Raw genomic sequence first — 16,816 nt, 5'->3', positions numbered from 1 at the left:
CTCTATCCTAACCGTGTCCCCTGATCCCACACGTGACCCTGAGGGTCAGTGACATTAGAGGGGAAGCTGCCTTAGAGACTGGAGATGCTGCCCCAGTGAGAAAACCTCTGCTGACGACTGAGATGAAACCCAACCATCGCCCCTATTGGCCGGAAGCACAGAAATGGGGAACAGCAAAGAGTGGCTAGAAATTCAAACACGAGTACACACAGAATATCAAAGAACATCTAAGTGTTAACAAGAGAAACCTTTAAAGCTATAGGGGTATATGGAGTCATCTTAAATATAATTTAAAAATAAGAATATATCTTTAATTATGAAATGGAATTACATGTAACTATACAAATATAAAGGGGAGAATGATGTGAAATTTTAAAATATGTCTCTCATAATGGAGTCATGACTCATCTTCTCTAATACATTTTGGTGAGTCTCCCCTTCATCAGTCTCCCCACCGCCGACTTCATGGCTTGGTTCCTCAGACTGTAAATGAGGGGATTAAAGGTGGGGGGCACCACCGTGTAGAACATAGAAATGACCAGGTCAGACATGGATGGGGTCTCTGAGGTTGGCTTCAGATAATCAAAGAGCCCAGCGGAGAGAAACAGCACCACAACCAGCAGGTGGGGAAGGCAGGTGGAGTAGGCCTTGGCTTTCCCTTCTGTGGATGGGATCTTCCTGACAGCAGAGAAGATGTGGACATAGGAAATGATGATGAAAATAAAACAGCACATACCCCAGACCACACAAATGAGAATGGGGACAAGCTCGCTCATTAAATTTTCTGAACAGGAAATAGCCAATAACTGGGGGATGTCACAGAAGAACTGGTGGACCACGTTGGACCCACAGTAGGACAAGGAGAAGGTACCAGCTGTGAACATCACAGCATAGAGACCCCCACTCAGCCAGGACACAGCTGTCAGCTGCACACACCTGTCCATGCTCATGATGACCTCATAGTGCAGGGGGTGGCAGATGGCAGCATAGCGGTCAAGGCTCATCACCGTGAGGAGGCACATCTCTGCACCTGCTGACATAATCAGCACAAAGACCTGGATGACACAGCCCGGGAAGGAAATGGAGCTGCTCTGCCTCAGAGAGTTGGTAATGAACTTGGGGACCGTGGCTGAGATGAGGCAGAGGTCCGAGAAGGACAGACTCCTCAAGAAGAAGTACATGGGGGTGTGGAGGTGCCAGTCCAGGGTGGTGATGAGAACGATGAGCCTGTTCCCCAGAAGGGCACACAGGTAGACCAGGGAGAAGAGCAGCGGGTGCAGGAAGCCCATGGTCCCCTGGGTGGGGAACCCCAGGAGGACGAATTCTGTCATGGCTGTGAGATTGGTTACCCCTGGAGCCATCATCTGTGTAAATGTGGGGAGGTAGAAATCATCACTGCCCCATCTCCCCAGGTGAACATAACTGAGCGCCTTAAGTCAATATCAGCAGCTCCTCAGCACCCACACGCCTTGTCCTCAGGAGTCTGATCCCCAGTCATTCTCCCAGCAGCACCGTCCTGTCAAACCACTACATTTGCAGCTCTTCTGAAAGCAAACCATCATGTTGTCCAAACAATTCATATGAGGGACATGAACCACCACAAACTGTCCTCCCCTGTCTGTCACTGATCCACCCAGCACAGAGGACTGAGCCATCCCTCTGGCCCCACACCCCAGCCACTCGGGGACCCGGGTCAGGCCCATCAGATCCGCGGCCACTTCTGAGCAGGAAACTCACTGATCCTCTCCCTCCACCTAGAAACCTGTACCCCTTCGCCCTGCCCTCGAGACACTCACTGTGGAAACCGGTAATGTCATGGGCGTCAAGGCTCAGTGTACACTAAGCAGCCGCGTTCCCAGCATAGCCCCCACATGCTCCTGGCAGAGCCGCTCAGGTCTATGTCCTGTGCTGCTTCTCCGCTCACTGTCCCCACGTTCAACCTCTGGGAGCCAAGGCTGGGACGCTGGCCACCAGCTTGTCTCGTCATGATGTCCCATTAAAGGACCTTCCTCCACCTCTAGTGTCTCCCGCAGAGTCTCCTCCTGGGTCACCCGAACACGTCCCTCCTACAGGATGGACTCATCCACCCCAGGTCCCTCCCAGCCCCTCTGTCACCCTCAGACTCATGCACATCTGTGCAGGGAGGAGGCTGCTCTGGGGCTGAGCCGGACAGTCTGTGCGTGTGGCTGTCCCTGCCAGTTCCAGGGCCCCGGGTCCCCGGGGTGCGGGTTTGTCCCTCCCTCCAGGCCCGGGCGTGAGTGGGGATATTTGGACATAGGGCAGCCCTGCCCATTCTCCCCCTGCCCATTCTCCCCCTCCCCAACCTCACCCTCTCCCCATTCTGTGGGGTGGCAGAGGGGCAGGCCCTGGGGAGGCAGGACTTTCAGGAGAATGCGCTGAAATGACCCAGATGTTTGAACTGAAAAGGGAATAACTGAGCACAGTCTGTGGTCAGGGCTTGGGATTCTTCTGAGTGACGTTGAACTCAAATGTCTCACGACAGATACACAAGCCCCGTCTCTGCCAGGGCCCTGATCAGCTACGGGGACACCTTCCTGTCACAGTGTGAGACTGTGTCCTGCGCGGAGGGTGATGGGTCGGATCCCCCTGAAAGCGCATGTCCAGTAACGGACACAGTCGTGGCTGTGCCGCGTGTTGAAAGAAAGATCCGTCTCCCCAGATGCTGCCTCAAGCCCCTTGCCTATCACTCCCCTGACGCCGCGTCCTGCTGGCAACAGACAGGCCCAGCACCCCTGTCCTCAGAGCATCCCCACCCCAGCAAGGGGGTGGCTCCCTGTGAGAGGGGCCCCGAGTGTGCTCCGAGTCTCCACTCCCTGCCCCCCCAAATCCCCCCAGCCCTCCAGTCCCCCCGGGCAGGAGAGGACATTTGGGTCTGGAGGGAACTGGCTCCTCTGAGTGCGGGACCTGCTGTGGCCCGGAGCCAGGCCAGGCTCTTCGTGGCCCCGTCACTGCCAGCAGTGTCCCTGGACTCTCCCCATGAGTCCTCCCCCATGGTCGTGGACATCCCTGACTGTCGTGGCTCTTTCCTTTCTGGCTCCTCCCTGGCTCCGCGCCCACGTCACAGGTATGAGCGGCGATGGTCACAGACACGGTTGTCGGGCCCACCCCCTGGTTCTTGGGCTGTTGCCTGGTGCCCGGAAGTTTCTGCTGATTATTCAGCTAATGTGGGTCAGGCAGGAGCCTACGGTCAGGACAAAGTCTTGGTTTGAGCCCACCTGCTGGGAACACAGGCAGACCTGGCACCAGAGCAGCTTCGCCAGTGACCACTGTGACAGGAAGGAAGCGGTGACAGGGCTAGACAAGGGCAAGGGTCGTCCTGAGGGAGTGACACGGAGCCCCCGCAGCAGCTCCCGTTCCCTCCCCCAACTCATGCCAGACATTTAGCATCCCCATCCCCACCCACCATGCACCCCACACCTTCCTCACAGACACGCCTGCATTGCCTGAGTGTGACCCCAAATACAAGTGAGGCCTGCCACGGGAGCGGTCACATCCAGACACATCCGGACACCAGCTCCAGAGCTCAAATAGCCCAACCCTGAGGCGCTGCACTGCCCTTGAGATGGGAGCAGGATGGGGTGGCCCTTTATGAGTATCTGCTTGCACTTGGAGTCATTTTTACTCTGCCCCGCACCACCCCCAAGGCTGCCATCCATGTGAGGCGACACTGTACGTGAAATGCCTCTAATATCACAAATGTATTCCAGGAAAAATCTTCTAAATGCCTTAAGTGAGAAGAAAACATATTTTCTCACATTGCAAGTCATCTCAGCACAATACGGCATTGAGAAGTTGAACATTGTATAACGTTAGCATCAGTTTTCGCTATTTAGAAAATGAATAGTTTATGACACTTCCTCAAGTCTGAAATAAGGCATGAGCTCTAAAGTCATTCAGGTCTCAGTGGATTCTCCCCTGCAAGTGGCTGGGGGCAGATACCTGCAGTCTGGGGGGAAGTTCCTGCTGCCGTGGCCTGTCTCTCTTGAGCTTGTCCCCATGGCGCGGACAGAGGGCATCCCGGCCTCTCACTCCATGGTCGGGGTTCATGGGGAGCCTCTGTGCACACACAGGATGTTGCACCCCGTCCTGCGCCGCCTCATGGACAGAGCAGGGCCTCAGGGCTGGGCTATTTGAGCTCTGGAGCTGGTGTCCGCGGGTTGGACACGGTCCAGATTCCAGCCCTCAAGGACCTTCCTCCCGAGGGACAAGTGCCCTTGTTCAGGTCACTGTCTTAATTGGTGTCATCCTGTCTCACATCCCAGTGAGCAATTAGCGCCCTGAGTGTGTCAGAGGCGATTTTGTGTGTGTTGTGACCCTGTAGGAAAGGCTTGTAATTAATGTTCCACAAAGGTCTCTTTCATCATCACTGTCCGGCCTCAGGGGACCCAGGAGTGGCCCTGTCATCAAAGCCATAATGAGCCACATCCAAGGGGCGCTGGAAAGTCACCGTCACCCACATGTGCCCTTCATGGGGGGACCTGGGAGGTGGGTGGGGTGAGGGTGAGGGAGGTAAATCAAGGTTGGAAGGGAAAAGGGGGGGTGGCGAGGGGAAGGAATGTCAGGGGTAAATTCAGCAGAATGAACGACAGAGGGAAGCGAACTGGACCCTCTGAGGGGAAGGTTCGTGTCCTCACGCGTTGCTGCATGTGTGTTTGGTCACATGCACGTGGCTGCTCTGCCTCCCGCCTGCCCGTCTGTGGGGTGTGACGGCGGCTGCTCGTGGGGGGTTCTCCGTGGTCTTCACGCGGGGAGGGGCCGTAGCGGGGCCACGGTCGTGGGCAGCTGTGCATGGCGTGCGGCTCCTGGATGGGCGTTGCGCCCGCCGTGTCCTCTGCCCTGCGGGAAGAGGCCTTGTGTGTGTAGCCTGGACTGTGAGGGGCCTGGAACGGGCCGCCCCTCAGCGAGCAGATCTTGCTTCTTGCTGGCCAGGCGGCTGCGTGTGGAGCAAGTGTGGGACAGTCTCCGCGTCCTGCTGCACCCGGAGCTGCCTTCACCGCCACCACGCGACCGTCCCATGGCAGGGCGTGTGGCCGCGGGGGAGAGGCTGGGCGGAGAATCTTCCTGTGTGACGTCCCCTGCTGTTTCCAGGCCCTTTAAGTCAATCTCTCCGCGACGTTGTGGGGACGGAGGCGTCACTGCTGCTCTTTCCTGTAGTCGGGCACGGCATGACAAAGGCTGCTCTGGTGAGGTGAGAAACGCCCGCGTTACCACCCGTCCCGAAAGGGTAATTTATCTTCCAAAACGGGCTCTGGGAGCCTGGTTTGGGCCCCGCTGTAAAAACAAGAAAATAAATCAGGGTTCATGTTGGTAAAAAATGTTGACATCTGTCAAGTGACCTCAAATACATCTTTATATCAGATAAAATAACTTGACATATCTCTTCCCGGCCTTGATTAAATATTGTGACTCATTTTACAATTACACTGACAGTCCCTGAGTGTGGAGTTGGGGAAAAATCCCAAGCTCACGTCCACAAATAGGCAGATGTCGGCACCACCATCATGTTAGTGCGAGAGCCTTTAAGATGTCAACAGTGTCGCTGACAAGTTACTGAATTTCTACCTGACTCATATCTGTCATCATGTTCAGGAGAAAAGGCATAACATTCTGAATTGAACAATAAGTGTAATTTTTAATTCCCTCTGGAATGTCTTCTACACCATCCAATTCTATTGATGACTGTGATTTATTCAGCGCCCAGAACATAATGAGTGTGCTGTTGCTCTCCCAGGTGTGAGGCAGAAATCATCATGTGTCCCATGTAGCAAAACCTTTGATCAATATATTAAAATTCAATATCTTTGAGCATCGTAAATTACAAGAGAATGTGTTTTCTCTCCTTTAGCCTCAGGCTGACAGGGCAGTGGGACATAACAACTTGGGCCCCGTCAGCATTAGTTGTCATGATTTACAAAGTGAATGGTTTAACTATGGCACATTCTCCAGTCTAAAATGAAGCTTGATCTGAAAACTCTCAAGTGTGAGTGGATTCTCCCCTGCAAACAGCTGGGGCAGATACCTGCAGTCTGGGGGGAAAGTTCCTGTTGCCGTGTCGAGTCTCTGTCCTGAGGTTGTCCCCATGGAGGGACAGAGGGCGTCCAGGCCTCTCCATGTTTGGGGCTTGTGGGGAGACTGAGCACTCACAGGATGTTCCACCCTATCCTGTGCCGCCTCATGGACAGAGCAGGGCCTCAGGGCTGGGCTATTTGAGCTCTGGTGCTGGTGTCCATGGGCTGGACACTGTCCAAGATCCATCCATCAAGTGACTTTACTCCAGAGGGACAAGCACCCTTGTTCAGGTCACGGTCTTAATTGGTGTGGTCCTGTGGCACATCACAGTGATAATTGGTGTATGAGTGTGTCAGGGGCAATTTTGCTGGTGGATTCCTCTGTAGGAAAGAATGTAACTTACCCTGTTCTCCAGGCCCCATCCCCTACCCTGACAACCCTGGGACCAGGATGGCCCCGTCATCAGAGCCAGGACAAGCCGCATCCACAGGGAGCAGGAAAGTCACCGCCACACCCCGTGGGCCCTCCTGGTCCTGGCAGGTGGGGGGAGGCACTGGCAGGGCGGCAGGCAGTGTGGGGGACAGGACGAACAGGACAACAAAGACACCCCGGACCTGGACGAGACGGGGCAGAAACTGGACCCCGAAGTGCAAGTTGTTGGTGCCACAGCAACTCTCCCTGTCCTGACGCTCCTGCCGACCCCTCCAGTGGCCTGAGAGTCTGACTTGCTTCTGCTGTCGCCTGGACATCGCTTTCATGTGGACAATCCAGGCCCGGGTGCGCACAGGGTGGACATAGTGGGCCTGGGGTCCCCTAGGGTTTGGAGGGGATCCGTGGCCAGCCACGTCGGGGAAGGACAGGGCTCAGGGGACACTGAGGAACCTGCATGTGAGGAGCCTCCTCCAGACATGTGACTGGCGGGAATCTCTCTCTGGCGTAGGAGCCAACCTGACAGTGGTCAGCACAGAGCTGGCCGGGCCCGGGGTAGCTGCATGGACCGTGAGGCAGTCGCAGGATGGATACAAAGTGACTCAAGTCTGTTTCCTCCCCTGATGGGAAGTGACATCTTCATATGTGGTCCCGTGTGTGTCCACGGCACGGGAGGACACACATGACAAGTCCCAGAATGTCCCAGATGCATTTTCGCCTTTGACTGAAATGCAGATATTTGTGCCCAAAGGGCTCTGTGAGGCGGACACGGTCCCGAGGGCAGTGCGGGGCGGGGGGATGTCCTGTGGCTTCTGCTCAGGGCCGGGGCTGACGGAGGCCGGTGTGAGGGACATGTGCTGCCCAGGGGTGTCTGTCCATGGCCGCAGACGTGATGGCACCTGGTGCTTCTCCCAACTCCAGGGATCCCCACAGGCACCTTTAGGGGGACAGACACTGCGGCACCCCCCACCCACCAGTGCTCCCTCATGACCACCCCCTCGTCCTCATGGTCGACACATGACCGCCCCTGGGGGATCCTGCTTTTGGGAACTGTGACCACCGATGCTCTGGACCCTGCACCATCCGGGAGACAACTCTGCCTTTCCCTGCTCTGCCTCATGGTAGGGGCAGGCGGGGTCAGCACCAGACAGGGTGTCTTTTTGGCCTCAGGGAGAAGGTCGTGGAGGGCTGGAGGGGTTTGGGTGCTGCTCAGCTGGTTGTGGGGCATCCCGCTTCCTCACTTAAACCCTTCTGGTAGAAACGCCTCAGCCCATGAAGAGAATGGTCAGTCCTTCCTGCTCACCCCGGCTGAAAAAAGCTTCTCAGCCCAGGAGCACATCCCCACATTTAATCTCTCCAGACTCAGACTCGAGTCTGTCCACCTTGTGGACCCCGGTGTCCAGCACCCGCTGAGGGAAGGGGACACGGTTGAAAGTGTGAGGAGTGGAAGCATCATCACCGGCAGCTCTTAGAGGTCCCAGGAAGCAGCAGGACAGCGTCAGCCCAGCTTATTAGATGTTAACGCTGAATAATGACACGATCACTCCCTGGACTCCGCTGGCCCCGCAGGATGAGCCCATCCAGAGACAGGAACAAACACATCCGTGCGGGGTCAGGACGTGCCAGCGAGCACAGAGCAGTGTCTGGGTCTGAATCCACCTGCCTGTGACTCTGCAGGCACCGGGCGTCCTCCTTAGAGACTGTCTGCCTAGGCCTGGCCATTGTCTGGACTGGTGTGCTACTCCCTGTTGTGGTGGGGACAAACATGTGTGGATGGACACTCGCCCTTGTCAGAAGCGTGGGGTGCACGTGGCTTCTCCCCGTGAATGGCCTGTGCTCACAGCAGTTTCTGAGGCCCAGGAGCTCTCTAGTGTGTGTGGGGGGCACTTGTTTATTACCCTTGGGGTTCCCTGTCCTTGATTTGTGGAGGCAGGAGGGTGTTCAAGTGGGTGTTCCGTGGAGTGTGAGGGGGCACCGCACACACAGAGGGGCAGCAATGGAACCCCAAAACAAGACAGCAAAGACTTGGCAAATGGCAATTATTAACATGACCCCACATCGCCCCACTCGCGAGGTCAAATCCTCTTCTCAACAGAGTCTAGAGGCTTCGCTCAAAGCCAAAACAGAAAGTGTGTAAAGGCCGTGGCCCAAGAGTGATGGAGGCCCAGAGGTGAGAAATCTTCCTTCAGGGTCTTTCAAGGAAGGATGAGCAACTTGAGGGACTTCTCCAACAGATTTTATTCTGAAATCTCAATGTACACGGTCTGGCGTTTAACATGCATTTTAAAGAATGTTAAAAAAACATACATTTCATAAGAGAAATGTTGTCTAAACTGAGTCTGTTTTGATCCATCAGGCGTGTTTGGAGACACCATGTCCTGCTGCAGAGAGGACGCATGAGGGGGGAACCCCACCCAGCTCATGTTCTCAGGGTGGGTGAGCAGCCGGAAGACACCAGCATTTACAGCACAGAAGCTGCCCGAGAATAAAATTTACACATATTGCCATGCTTCACTTTACATGATGTAAAAAGTGACATAATCCCCGACGTACCAGAAAGTGGGGGAGAAGACCTTGTGCACGACATCCACAAACAACCTGGGAAACTACAGGAACCCCTAAAAATAAACACAAAAGCAATGAATGTCTGAAACATTTAAAATTTAAAGGTGAAACATAGTTCTTCAAAAATAATTTGCATTAAAAAAACCACACCCTCAAGGTGCTATAACCAGATCAGACAACGTATCAATGAACATCAAGTGCAGGTTCAATCATAGATTCAGATTCCTCAGAAACTTCCATCTGTCTGCAGAGATACATGTCAAGTGTAATTTCTACTTGACCTTTGAGCAGAAGCATGAATGTCTCTCAGAGGATGTTGCCCGATCAGGAATCGGGGGGGTGGGGCCCAACAGCTGTCTCCCTCCCTCCACAGGGACGGTCCTCAGGGGAGACACACACAGGCTGTGGGAACCAAGCCCCAGGACAGGGGTCCCATGACCATATGCTCCCCAGAACAGACCCCTTACCACTGCTGGATTTCATGAAAAAGTTGGGGATGTGTGAGTTCTAGAACATGCTTCCACATACCAGCCGCAACATTTAAAGAACAGAATCCATATCATGTATGTCACATGGATGGGTGTTTTGGAAATGGCTGCCTTATTTTAGGAAATAGAGATTTGAAGAACAGAACAGTGTTAAAATTTGCAAAGGTAATCTGTTATGAAAAGTCTTGTTTTACTTTAAAATGGTGACTGGTAAGAGTTGTAGGGAAAATCTAAATAACTGCTGGGTCCATATACGTAGATGGTGTCATTAATTAATGAAAACAATGATATCTCAAATGCTGGTTACTGGCCCTTCATCAGTCTCCCCACAGCTGACTTCATGGCTTGGTTCCTCAGACTGTATATGACGGGATTAAAGGTGGGGGTCACCATCATGTAGAACATAGAAATGACCAGGTCAGACATGGATGGGGTCTCTGAGGTCGGCTTCAGATAATCAAAGCTTCCAGTGGAGAAAAACAGCACCACAACCAGCAGGTGGGGAAGGCAGGTGGAGTAGACTTTGGCCTTCCCTTCTGTGGATGGGGTCTTCCTGACAGCAGAGAAGATGTGGACATAGGAAATGACGATGAATATGAAACAGCAGATACTCCAGAACACACTTATAAGAATGGGGACAAGTTTCTTCATTAGATTTCCTGAGCAGGAAATAGCCAATAACTGGGGGATGTCACAGAAGAACTGGTGGACCACATTGGACCCACAGAAGGACAAGGAGAAGGTTTCAGCTGAGAGCATCAAAGAGATGACACCCCCACCCAGCCAGGACACAGCTGTCAGCTGCACACACCCTGTCCCTGCTCATGATGACGTCATAGTGCAGGGGGTGGCAGATGACAGCATAGTGGTCATAGCTCATCACCATGAGCAGTGTCAGCTCTGCACCTGCTGACGTAACCATCATGAAGACCTGGACGACACAGCCCTGGAAGGAGATGGAGCTGCTGTGCCTCAGAGAGTTGGCGATGGACTTGGGGACCATGGCTGAGATGAGGCAGAGGTCCGTGAAGGACAGACTCCTCAGGAAGAAGTACATGGGGGTGTGGAGGTGCCGGTCCAGGGTGATGATGAGGACGATGATCCCGTTCCCCAGCAGGGCGCACAGGTAGACCAGGGAGAAGAGCAGCGGGTGCAAGAAGCCCATGGTCCCCTGGGTGGGGAAACCCAGGAGGATGAATTCTGTCACAATGGTGAGATTCGTCACCCCCGGAGCCATCATCAGTACCAAAAAATGAGGAAGAACACATTGTCATATCTTCCAATGTTGAACACAAAATTGGTTATGAACATACAACAGTCGTGCAATCTATGCTTTATCGTTATCTGAGCAAATTTTTATTTTTACTCATGTGAATATGCTATTGATGTATTGTACCAACATGTGTCTATAAATTTGTGAAGAAATGAATTTTTAAATGACCATGATAAAACCAATATCAGGCCTCTCAGTGAACTGAATTGACAACTAATGCTGACGGGGCCCAAGTTGTTATGTCCCACTGCCCTGTCAGCCTGAGGCTAAAGGAGAGAAAACACATTCTCTTGTAATTTACGATGCTCAAAGATATTGAATTTTAATATATTGATCAAAGGTTTTGATACATGGGACACGTGATGATTTCTGCCTCACACCTGGGAGAGACCACACGTGCCCAGTCATTCCCAGGCCTGCGGCTTCCCCTCCTGCCTAGGCCCAGTGTCTCCGCCCATCACACCTCCCAGAAGTTGTCCAGGGCACATTCCCAGAGGACACGTGACCATGCCCAGCCCCTCCCCACCCTGGAGATTCTGTCCCTGCTCCTCTAGCATAGCCCTGGTCTGGGGAAGCCCCACAGGATGTGTGTGCAGGGAGGTGGGGTGTGCGGGTCCCTATTTTCCTGCTCCTCAGGACCCGACACTGTCCTGAAACTGAATGATCTGGGCTCGGCATCCCCGTGCAGAGTGTCCTGATGCCTCCTCTGTCAGATTCCTCCCCCTGTGGCCTCACTGCTGCCTCCTGGTCCATTCCCTCGTCTCCTCATGTCCCTGCCCCTGACTCCCCCTATCTGAGGACCCAGAGACCACGTTTCCCACAGAGTCTCTTCTTGGGTCACACCCACACGTCCCTCCTGCAGGATGGGCTCGTCCACCCCGGGTCCCTTCTGGCCCCTCTGTCCCCCTCAGACTCATGCACGTCTGTGCAGGGAGGAGGCCGCTCCAGGGCTGAGCCGGATGGTCTGTGTGCGTGGCTGTCCCTGCTGGTCCCAGGGCCCCGGGTCCCTCTGGTGCGGGTTTGTTCCTCACCCAAGGCCCGTGTGTGAGTGGGGACACCTGGACACGGGGCAGCCCTGCCCACTCCCTCCCCCAATCTCACCCTCTCCTAACTCTGTGGGGTGACGCAGGGACAGGCCCTGGGGAGGCAGGACTTTTAGGAGAATATAGTAATATAAAATTATTGCCACACATTGGTGGGAATAATTCCAGAAATTTCATGAATACACAAAAATAAATCAGGGTACGTAGTTGTGAAAAATGTAGACATCTGTCAAGTGACCTTAAATATATCTTAAAATGGATAAAATAAGTTGACATATCTCCTCCCAGCCCTGATTAAATACTGTGACTCATTTTACAATTACACCGCCAATCCCTGAGTGTGGATTTGGGAAAAATCCCAAGTTTATGTCCACAAATAGACCGATGTCGGCGCCACCATCACGTTAGTGCCAGAGCCATGAAGATGTCAACAGTGTCGCTGAGAAGTTATTCAATTTCTACCTGACTCATCTGTTATGTTCAGGAGAAAAGGCATAACATTCTGAATCGAACAATAGTGTAATTTTTAATTCCCTCTAGAATGTCTTCCTCACCATCCAATTTTGTTAATTCTTGTTATTTTATTCAGTGTGCAGAACACACTGAGTGTGCTGGTGCTCATCCCAGGTGTGCATCAGAAATCGTCACATCTCCCATAAGTCACAATCTTCTAATATGCTCATTCTATTAAAAGTCAGTATCTTTGAGGGCTCCCTGGTGCCGCAGTGGTTGAGCGCTGGGTTGTGAAGCTGCCCGTGGCCTCTGCGGCACCGTTTCATCCCCGGCTGCTCCCCGGCCACTGGAGGAGGGTCCCACATGGGCGCAGACCTCTCCTGCCGCCCGCTGCTCCCCTCAGCAGTGCACTTCAGTTCTTCTGCCTGCTCTGCTCCCCACTCTGGCTCTGGTGAATTCTCTCACCCTCCCGCGCTTCTGACTTTACCCAGTGAATGTTTAAACAAAACAAACAAACAAATAAATAAATAAATAAAACATACATCTATTAAAAAAAAAATCAGTATCTTTGAGCATCGTGAATTACAAGAGAATGTGTTTTCTCTCACCGAGCCTCACCCAGGCTGACAGGGCAGAGGGATATGATGACTTGGGCCCCGTCAGCATCAGTTGTCGTGATTTACAAAGTGAATAGTTTAACTGTGACGCATTCTCAAGTCTAAAATGAAGCTTGATCTGAAAACCCTCAAGGATGAGTGGATTCTCCCCTGCAAACAGCTGGGGACAGATACCTGCAGTCTGGGGAAAGTTCCCGCTGCCGTGTCGAGTCTCTGTCCTGAGGTTGTCCTCATGGCAGGACAGAAGGCACCCCGGCCTCTCACTCCATGGTCGGGGCTCGTGGGGAGCCTCTAAGCACTCACAGGATGTTCCACTCCATCCTGCGCCACCTCATGGAGAGAACAGGGCCTCAGGGCTGGGCTATTTGAGCTCTAGAGCTGGTGTCCATGGGCTGGCCACTGTCCAAGATCCATCCATCAAGTGACTTTACTCCAGAGAGACAAGCGCCCTTGTGCAGGTCACTGTCTTAATTAGCGTTGTCTTGTGGCTCATCCCAGTGATCATTAGTGCCCTGAGTGTGTCAGAGGCCATTTCCTTAGTTTTTACCCCTGTGAGGACAGAACCTGGTCCCCCTCAGGTCCATCACCCTCTGACCTCCGCGGACCGGACCGGGGTGGCCCCATGGTCAGAGCCAGGATGAGCCCGTCCACAGGGAGCAGGAAAGTTGCCGCCACCCATGAGCGCCCTCCTGGGCCTGGCAGCTGTTGGGTGATGTGCTGTGGGTGGGAGGGGCCAAGTGGGGGACAGGGCGAGCAGGACAATGAGCAGACACCCAGACCGGGCAAGACGAGGCAGAGGCTTGATTCCATGAAGTGCGAGTGTTGGCGCCGCATCTACTCTCCCTGTCCTGATGCTCCTGCCGGCCCCTCTAGTGCCTGAGAGTCTGACTTGCTGCTGACCTCGCGTGAACATCACCTTCATGTGGACAGTCCTGCCTGCCTGGCATGGGGTGGACACGACTGGGCTGGGGTCCCCTGGGGGGCGGGGGGTCTGGCTCTGCCTGTGCCACCCAACTCTCGGGATCACCATGGGTGCCGTTTATGGGGACATACACCTCACCGCCTGCCTGCTCATGTGCCCACATGTCCCCCTGCCTCGGCCTTGCAGATGACACATGCCTACCCCTGGGGGATCCTGCCTCTGGGCACTGTGACAAAGAACCAGCAGCAGGACTCTGAGCCCACACGGGGAGGGTGCTCATGTCTGGGCAGGAGAACCCTGCTGCAGCAGGCAGGGGAGGCAGAGGCATCTCCGTGGAGCGAGCCTGCACGCAAAGGCCCAGGTCCCAGAGGACAGGCCTGAGGCCAGGCTGACCGGGGCCGCTCGGCGGGGGAGGGAATGAGCTGTCAGCAGCATGGGTGGAGGAGCAGGGGAGGCTCAGAGGCCGGAAAGGTCATGTGTCCAGCTCTTCCCACTCTGCGACTTCCTGTAGCAGCAAAACTATCAAGACAGTCAAAAGGCCAGGGTGGGTGGGGAGGCAGGGAGAAATGGGGAGCAGAGAGCTCTGGGGTTCCTGTAATATTAGGATGCCGACTACGGCCATGTGGGGTTGTCTAAACCCACAGAGCATGGCACCCCGAGAGGGCGCTGAGTGTGACGTGTGTGGGGCCCTAAGACATGCCAGGGCAGGGACGTGCTTGATTCTCTGAAAACTCTTGACTTTCAAAATGCTGGCTTCTCTGACACCCAGACAGACAGACAGACAGACACAGGGCCTGCAGCGCTCGGCTACTTCACCCTCCTGCTTCACCTCTGGCCCTGGACACTTTCCCGGCCCTCAGTGACCACGTGACCTGCTCCTCGGGACCATGGCCCTGTGCCTGTGGGCTGCTCAGTGGCAGGCACCTGCAGGAAATCTCAGTGAGTGGGTGACGTGCGGGGCCCTCCCAGCTTCCTGTCACCACTGCGCTCTTTCCTGCGGGCAGGTCTACAGTGGCCCCGTTTCCTATCCTGCATTCATTCCAGGTTGAGGCCAGACCCTCCCATGGCACCGCCTTGCAAACTTACGGTGTCCTGGTGCTGAAATGGGGTTGTGAGGTCACCAGAGACCGAGGCCGGGGCAGGAGAGAATGGTGAGAGACTCGGAGGTGGCCACAGCGGGGCACGGCCGGTGATGGTGACCGGTCCCGCCTCCCGGATGGCCTCAGCTTTGGATTGGAAGACGAGAGGGGTGCCTCCAGCTTCATCCTTTCTCAGGGTTGCCTTGAGTGGCCCAGGTTGTGCTTCTGTGACATTTCAAATATTATTCTGGATCTGTGAAAGGCTGTCAGAATTCTCACAGGGTTGCTGGTATTGGTAGCTGGCTCCCGCCTTTTGATACTTTCTCTTTCTGATTAATAAACTTGGTGTCTCTTTCCATGTAGTGTATCTTCTTCAATTTATTTGTTGTGTTCTATAGATTTTAGCATGTAGATTTTCTACCCTTTGGCTCAACATCTCTCTCAACATGTACTCTTTTGAGGTTTGTCTAAATGGAATAGTTTCTTTTTTTGGGATCATTAGTGCAGAACAATAACTATTTTTTGTCAGTTGGTTTTGTATCCCGTATCCTTCCTGAGTTTGGAGTTTGATTGACTTGGAGGGGGTTTCTTGGGGTGCCTATAGAAGGCTATTCTGTCTCCAAAGAGACGCATTTTATTCTTCTTTTCTGATGTTGGATTCCTTTTATTTTTTTTTCTTGCCTTATTGGCCTTCCAGTGAGATACACATGGGGAAATAACAAACAGTCTCTTCAATAAGTGAAAAATCTGTGACCTCACCTTTCACATTATTGATTGGATTTCCTTCCCTCCCAGCCAAAAAATCACTTAATCTACTTATTTTTCTCAATATGTTCCTTATTACAAAAGATCATTTGTTGTCTTGTCCCTTATCCAGCTGTGATCCTGGCCTCTATTAACACAGGCCTCTGCGGGCAGGACACAGAATGGCTCCTCGCTCAGTCACAGCAATTTCAGATTGTTGTCCAGGATTATGGTGGATCATTCTCCTCTTCTACCCCCCCCGATAAACGTGTTCAATCCCCACAGCTTCTCCCTTGTCATTCCTTCATGCCGTGTTCAGTTCTCCCATCCCAGGCTCTCTCGACCCTCGTGGACAGCGCCTCCGCCCCAGCTGCTGAGTCATGGTCTGGCGCCCAGGCTGCGGCCCCGGGGCCGACTGCCTGCATCGTGCCTTCCCCTTTGGTCCCACATGCTGAACTAACAGCTGCTATTTTGCTCTTTCTTCATTTCCTTCACAGTTACTTAAACATCATTTCTGACACCTCATCTGTTACCTCCCGGTTCAAGCACATCCCTCTGCTCTTCTTAGTACTAATAATGATGAAGCCCTATACAAAGGTCAGCACTGTCCAGTCATAGTCATATGAGCCAACCTTACAAGCTGTCTTTCCTATCAATCAAGATCAGAAGCTTGATCACTCTGGGGAGGGTGTGCATCAAGAGGTATGACGGGAATGCCCAGGGGCTGAGGACGGATGCATGAACTTACCCCCATTCCTGCATCATAGGTTGTTGGAAACCCCGGGGGGGCAAGGACCGATCTATGACAAGGGCCCCAGAAGCTGATCAGGTGATAAGATTAGGACCGTGCCGGGTGGGGGAGGTGCTGGGGTCTAGTTTTGATGACACTTGTCATCAAGGTGATAAATGGTCAGCAGACTCATGTCCCCCAAGCCCTAGATACATTCATGAGTTTCACCCATCATTTCTCTTGTCCTCCTATGAACATAACTGATGCTCTGTGATTATTCTACCAATAAAAACACCATGATCTTGCTCTAAGCAGCATCCTGCCTTGTGCAGCTGCTCCACGACTCCCGTGTCTTCATCAGTGTGTGTTGCGTAACACAACATCCACAATCAACAGAAAAAATTGGACTCTAATCTCAAACCGTACATAAAAGTCAGCTCAAA

The 16,816-nt window shown here is 53.4% G+C and overlaps 1 long non-coding RNA gene across 1 annotated transcript; it reads left to right on the top strand.

Annotated features, from left to right (window-relative positions):
* Nucleotides 1-1,009: 1,009 nt before the first annotated feature.
* Nucleotides 1,010-9,093, top strand: LOC119250772 (uncharacterized). The gene is made up of 3 exons (XR_005126430.2): nucleotides 1,010-1,107; nucleotides 5,110-5,209; nucleotides 8,816-9,093. It is a non-coding gene; the product is annotated as an uncharacterized LOC119250772 (long non-coding RNA).
* Nucleotides 9,094-16,816: the final 7,723 nt, after the last annotated feature.

The sequence above is a fragment of the Talpa occidentalis genome, unplaced genomic scaffold (genome assembly GCF_014898055.3).
Source record: "Talpa occidentalis isolate TD23 unplaced genomic scaffold, MPIMG_talOcc4v2.1 talOcc4.18, whole genome shotgun sequence".
Lineage (NCBI taxonomy): Eukaryota > Metazoa > Chordata > Mammalia > Eulipotyphla > Talpidae > Talpa > Talpa occidentalis.
This window is presented reverse-complemented; position numbering and strand designations above follow the sequence as displayed.